This window comes from Glycine soja, chromosome 1 (assembly GCF_004193775.1).
Source record: "Glycine soja cultivar W05 chromosome 1, ASM419377v2, whole genome shotgun sequence".
Classification (NCBI taxonomy): domain Eukaryota; kingdom Viridiplantae; phylum Streptophyta; class Magnoliopsida; order Fabales; family Fabaceae; genus Glycine; species Glycine soja.
In genome coordinates this window covers 45,214,335-45,221,736 of record NC_041002.1, presented here as the reverse complement: position 1 = coordinate 45,221,736, position 7,402 = coordinate 45,214,335, and positions in this window count along the sequence as shown.

Below are 7,402 nucleotides of genomic sequence, written 5' to 3'. Positions count from 1 at the left end.
CTCTACTCTCCGCTAGTGGGGTATAATGGCTGAATTTGGACCAAGGCAGTCTGTCAGTTCTAGACTTTCCTCGATTATGGTCATTCTTGATTTTCACCTATCGCTCTGTTGGCTTTCTTGAAGATTCTCCGCACACTTTCTCTTTGAACTGGTAATCTCTTCCATCTAAATGAATTCAGCAACTCTTGCTCTCAACTTATCCAATGTTACAGGCGATTTCTTGCATAGACTGTTTGAAAAGAGACCATACTTCAATGCCATTATCATTGAGTTAAGTGCCACTTCTGAACTCAAGTTCTGAATTAGAACTGAGACTGATTAGAACCTCTCCATGAAATCATGAAGTGATTCATCTTCTTTTTGCTTGATGTTGGTGAGTGTCATGACAACTGTCAAATGGTGTGGTTTGCTCATCGCGTATTGAGCTCCAAAGCCCACGATTAGCATCACGAATGAGTCTATTGGCAAACGAGTATAGCAATGGAGCATTGCACCCTTCAATGTTGTTGGGAACACTCAACACATGATCGCATCGTTATTTGTGAACAGGATCATCTATGTGACAAATGTGTTCACATGTTTGTCTAGGTCTAAGAGTCCATAGTAATGATCTATGGTCAGCGTCTTCCATCCAAGTGGGAGTTGTGCTTCCAGTCAACAATGGGATGAAGCCTGTTTTGGTCTTCCTAAAGCTTTAGGTATTGCTCCTTAAGGGTGGTGTTCTCCTTTCAGAGGGTCTCCATCTCCTATGTGCCTTTTTGCTTCATTACATTCATCTCCTTTTGTAGGGCAACGATCATAGCATGATCATCAAGCTCTTGACGCGGTATATTCTCCATATTCACTGGGTTTCCCTTTTCAGAGGCTCCCATGGCAGGCATTCCAAGCATGGTGGATGCTTGTCCCAATGACTGATTTCCTTGGTTGTCAGTGTTGGTGTTATCATCGTTCATAACCATCAATGATGTAGTGGTCAAAGGAGAAGTTTTCCTTCGATCCCACGATGGGTGCCAAATGTTCTTATCAAATTTGGCAGAATCTTATCCGATGAACAATGGTGGGATGCACCTAGAAAGACTTTCCAACGCTTAAGTTAGTAGCACAAAGGTGTACAAGTATTAGTATATAGGTTGGATTAAGAGTTGGTTTACCTAAACTTTGATGATCCACTTTTATAGAGGTGAAATCGGATAATAAGATCTCAATTTCTCTTTTAAGATAATGTAAATAGGAAATAAAATATGATTTAATCTTATTTTTGCTCTAATAATAGATAATATCTAATTTTAGGAGATATCTCTATCTTTCTGATAGAAAATAGAGTTTTCTTCTTACCTTAATTATATCTATCAAATTCTCTAGATTTCAGTAGTCTAATCAGTCGATCACTGAGTATGGATGTTTGTCTGAGTAGTACTACAAGAAGTATGGAGAGAAAGGAGACACCTAACAATTGTTTTTTTTTTTTTAAAAAAAAAAACCATAATTTGAGTATATATAGGTGGGAGAACTTCATGAGATGTGAATTTTGTTCTTAATAAAAATACTTTTACTGAGGGATTCTATACAATTATCGCAACACCAATGGGAGAAAGATTAGTGTTGTATGCATGCCGTCTTTAATTAGAAGAAGGAAAAACTTCAAAATCGTTTTAATTTAGAATGCAAATAATTTCTCAATGTGGTTCAAACTCAGTCTATATTTGCAAAAAAAAAAGCTAGCTAAAGGCAATAATTCCAACCTGTCTAATTAACATGTGATCGATTATCTCTTTATATAAAAAATATGCAACAATATTTTAACTGTTAATAAAAACGTAAAAAATAAAATTAATAAGCATATAATTTATTATGTATTTAATTATAATATTAATTAACACGTTCATGATAATTGAAATGATTTCTTATATTTTAGTTTTTCAATAAATTAAAACGAATATGTAACATTTTAAAGTCAATTTATGTAATGAATGTGAGCTATATATGTTAAACATAAAAAATTATTAAATCCATCTATTTTTCATAAATTCAACAACATACCTGAGAATTACAGCTGACCATCCACCATCAAGTGTTCCATACGTGTGGTATAGGTTAGACTGCTCTCACCCTCCCTCGGTCCCACTAGGCACTAGTGTGTACAGAATCTCCCAGCCAGTGCGTTCCAGCAGAATTTTAATAATTCACATGTGTTCTATTTCTAGTAATTTCCAAGCTAAAAATTATATATCAATGTTATATATCGAACCCATACAGTTAGTAGTGTAAAGTTCTACTATGTTCACACGAAAAAATGATTTATTTAACATAAGAATTTATCCTGTTTAATTTTCATCATATAATTTTTTTTTGAATTTACCATAATCACATATCTTAGGAAAAATTAATCTATCTTTATCCCCGTAGATTAAGAACACTCGTAATATTTCATTCAAGAAAGTAAAATATCAATATTATCATGTGGTCATCCCCACCACAAACAAATAAAGAAACTATATAAGTTGCACGCATGGCATACATGAAGGAGATTCTAAACCGAACAACTAATATATAACTTCACCTATCTAATATTATAGAAGTGGTAGAAATTTAATGAGGCGTGTTCCAAATATCACACGTCTTTTACTGAATATTTTAAATTTTAAAGTGACTTGGTTGTTAAAATGATGACAATGTTTAAATTGTTAAATAGATCGAAGTAAATAAAAAAGAACTGAATGAGTGTGACGCATTAACATATACTTGTAACTTGAGAGTTTAGATAATTTATCTAAGCTTCGTCATTATAATTTTTAAGAAGGTGAATTATGAATTTAACTCAATTTTATAAAATTGATATGTAAGGTGCAGATTATCTCCATTTACATATACTATTCGATCTTATCATTAGTTGATGTAAGATTTTCAAACAGACATTTTCAAGTCGAGAAATGAACTTTTCAAATGTGAAATTTGTATGACTAGACTTCCATGGGTGATGCGATAGGTCAATCAAACAATAAATTATTAGTTAGGATAAATTCTGGTACGAGAATTCTCAAATGAAATCATTTAAGGAGAGAGTTTAAAATACAAGAGAGAAGTGTCATAAAATAACATTTGTAGAAATGATTGATAAAAAGATACAAAGAAAATACATAAGTGCTTTATTTATAGAGCTTATCATAACAAACTAATTTCACTCTTAACATTCTCCTTCGAGCTCATGTGGTATAACCACAATGAGCTTGAATTATAAGCATGACAAAAGAAATCAACAGGAAGACCAAATCCTAGGTGTTAGGACTCCTACATCTTGAATTAGTTATTGATTATATGAGTAAAAGAAAATAAAATCATTTGCCAACAGTCAAGAACCAAAAGTGTTAGGACTCCTACACCTCAACCTTAATGAACAAAATTTTAGGACTCCTACACACACTTGCACACAAAAAGAACACGGAAATTGTTTGGGGCACCCAACAATTTTCATAAATGTCGAAAATACCAAATAGTAGGAGGAGTTTTTCATTTCTGCAGAGCCATTTTTTTTCGCAAAATCTTCGTCACTTAGTGTAAGTTGCATCTGTTAAGGTTGGTTTTGAAGTGTATTTGGTCTCCGGTGGTGTATGTGAGTTGTTCAGGAGTATATGGTGAATTTTGGTCAGTTTTCATCGTCGAAAAAGAAGAGGTACGCGAATTTTTTTTTATGAACCTACGGATTGACAATCCGTATGAACGCCAATCCGTATGGACATATGAATTGCTTTATTTATTTATTTATTGAATTGCAATTTATATATTGTTAATTTAATTATTATTAATTTTTTAATTTTTTTACTAGTTTTAGTAATTTCAGAAAATTTGATTTGGTGATATTATTTTTTATAGTGATATAAAAAAATGTATTAAGTAATTGGAATGATGAAAAAAATGCTAATGATTAATAATTAACTAACATTATATTGCTTAAAAATTAATATACTAATGATTAATAATTAAAAAAAGTTATATGACAATGATTATGTATTTACATGTTTAACTGAATTATGTATTTTATTGAATAATGTATTTATTAGATTTATATGACATTTTAATGAAAATGTGTAGTATTTTTTTTTTGTAAACAACTATATTTGTGTCAATAACAAATGAGGTGATTGTATAATTTTTTGTCATTGAATTGAATTTGTTAAATGTTTAATTAAAATGGATGAAGACCAGTGGATGTATGATGTCTGAAGAAGTTGATATGAATGTTGAAAATGAGAAAGATGTTGACGTTAAAGTAGAACACATTGATTGCTCTGATGCCTTTAATACTTCTCAGGTATTTGTGTAATTTGTTGTTGTTGGTACAGTAATTATATTATATAGATGTTTACTGATGTCAGACCTTATTTGAATTGTGTTATAGTTGTTTGCTAGCCGTGATGAAATTTTACAATGGGCTCGATCGTTGGCTCATGACATTGGATTTGTTGCCGTTATAATGAGGTCAGACACCAATACTAGTGTTTGAGGAAAAGCCTCATTTCTGTTGATAGCTTGCGAAAGGAGTGGTGAGTATAGGCCTAAGAAACATAATTTGGTAAGAACATGCACTGGTAGTAGAAAATGTGGATGCCCATTTAAGTTGAGTGCAAAGCCAATTTTGGGAGGAGAAGGATGGATGGTGAAGTTAATTTGTGGGGTTCGCAATCACGAAATGACAAAGTCATTAGTTGGGCATCCATATGCGGGTCGACTGACAAAGGATGAGAAGATTGTTGTTGCTAATATGACGAAGTTATGGTGAAGCCAAGAAAAATTTTGTTGACCTTGAAGAAGTATAATGACAACAATTACACAACAATCAAACAAATTTACAATGCCAAACATGCTTACCGTTCTTCCATAAGAGGGAGTAACACCAAAATGCAACAACTGATGATGTTGCTTGATTGAAATCAATATATTCACTGGCATAGGCTGAAGGATGATAACATTGTACGTGACTTGTTCTGGAATCATGTTGATGCAGTAAAGTTAACCAATTCTTGTAATTTGGTTTTTTGATCGGCAGTACCTACAAAACAAATAGGTACAAACTGTCGTTGCTTGATATTGTTGGTGTTACACCAACATGAATGACATTCTCTACTGCTTTTGCTTACTTGGAAGGAGAACGTCTTAATAGTTTTGTTTGGGCTCTATAGCGGTTTTGGGGTCTTTTCATGAGAGTCGATGCACTCCTCGGGGTTATTGTCACCGATAGGGATTTGTCTTTGATGAATGCAGTCAAAATTGTATTCCCGGATGCTACGAACTTGCTGTATCGGTTCCATATTGATAAGAATGTGAAGGCAAAGTGCAAAATCTTGGTTGCTCAAAAGAATGCGGGATTATGTGATGGAGGCTTGGGGGAGTTTGGTTGACTGTCCATGTGAGAGTTCTTTTGATGAGTACCTTAAAAACTTTGAAATGACTTGCTCTTCGTGGCCTATGTTTGTGGACTATGTGTGTCAAACATGGGTGATTCCGCACAAAGAAAGATTTGTGAAAGCATGGACCAACAAAGTGATGCATCTAGGAAACACAACTACTAACAGGTATCAATATTGTTTTTTGTTTGTGTTCATTTGTTTAAGTGTTGACTTAAATGAAAATGTTGTGGTTGTTTACATGTTGTTGTATATTTCATCTGTAGGGTTGAGAGTGCTCATTGGTCATTAAAGAGACTCCTACAAAACTTTCTTGGTGACATATGTAGTGTTTGGGAAGCAATGAATAATATGATGACACTTCAACACACCCAGATGAAAGCATCTTTTGAGACAAGCATGCACGTAGTTGGGCATTTGTTTAAAGTTACCTTGTACAAAAAAACTACTTGGCATGGTATCAAGGTACGCTTTAAATGAAATTGCTGCTGAGTATGAGTGTGTACCTTATGCAGGCTAAAACTCTTCACGTTGTGGATGTGTCATAAGGAGTACCCACAGTCTTCCATGTGCATGTGAGTTGTATAAATATGTTGTTAGCTCCATACCGCTTGATACAATCCACATTTTTTTGGCGAAGACTTAGTTTTTCAGATCAAGGGTTATGTGAGACACAGGTGACCATAACTGAGGAAATGGAAACCATATCGAAACGCTTTGAGCAGCTCGATGTTTGTGACAAAGTACATTTGAAGTCAAAGCTATGAGAAATTGTTTATCCTGATATGAACTCCATGTGTCCTCCTCTAGAAAAGGTGAAGACCAAGGGTGCTCCAAAAGAATCGTTGACCAAACAACAAAAGTCAACAAAATGCGATCCGTCTAATCGGAAGTATGTTGATGCGTTACACTCTGTGCAAAATAGTAATTCTTCAGTGAAACGCAGTGCATAATCATCCGAGGAATCAATACAGAGATGAAATATTCCAATGTTGGATCAATTTCATCCGTGCATCCAGGATTCTATTGAAAACATTATTGATGTCAAAGCGGATGGTAATTGTGGTTTTCGGACAATAGTTGCATTATTGGGTATGGGTGAAGAATCGTGGTCATTGGTGCATAACCATCTGCATAAAGAACTGACAAGCTGGTCCGAAGAGTATATCAACATGGTTGGTGGCATATAGAGATTTGAGGAATTAAAGCATTCCCTACTTGTTGACGGATTATCTATGGTGCGTAAGTTCATTGTTATGTCACTTTTTCTTAAAATAACCTTTAAGTAATCCTCATTTGTTGTCTTTTACATGTAGGTTACCATGGACAAATGGATAAATATTACGGATATGAGATATGTCATTGCTTCACGATACAACCTGATCGTTGTTTCTCTTTCATGACAACAAAGCATGATATTTTTTCCTCTTAGAAGTCAGCTGCCACCAGATTCTTCTATGCATCACGTAATATGCATTGGTCATGTGTATGGAAATCATTTTGTACAGGTAATTGCAAAATTATGATGTTAGTATAACTGGTGACACTATAGTTGGGTATCTTACATTCAATTTGTTTGTCGTTATCTAACAGATTTGTTATGAGACCATTGTCCTTTACCACCAGTGGCGTTGTTGTGGAGTACACATTGTCATTCTCAGGCAAAGCAATGGCCCACTTCGTACATAGGTAGAATTCAGCATTACACAAATTTGTCTAGGCTGAAAACCGAATTTGTTGATTTAGGTGAACCATGAACATAAAATATGTTATTACCATTGACGTTTGTGTAAATAATTATTTTGTTGACATTCATAATTTTATTTTCAGTCATTATTTTTAAAAGTTAGGAAATAATTAAGTACTTTGAAAATAATAAACATATGGTTTCATTAGCTAATGGACACGAATTCAAACATTACATTAACTTCAACATAGTTGAAAAAAATGCATGAAAAACTACAATTAACTAATACTAATTTTGCATTGAATCATGTTGC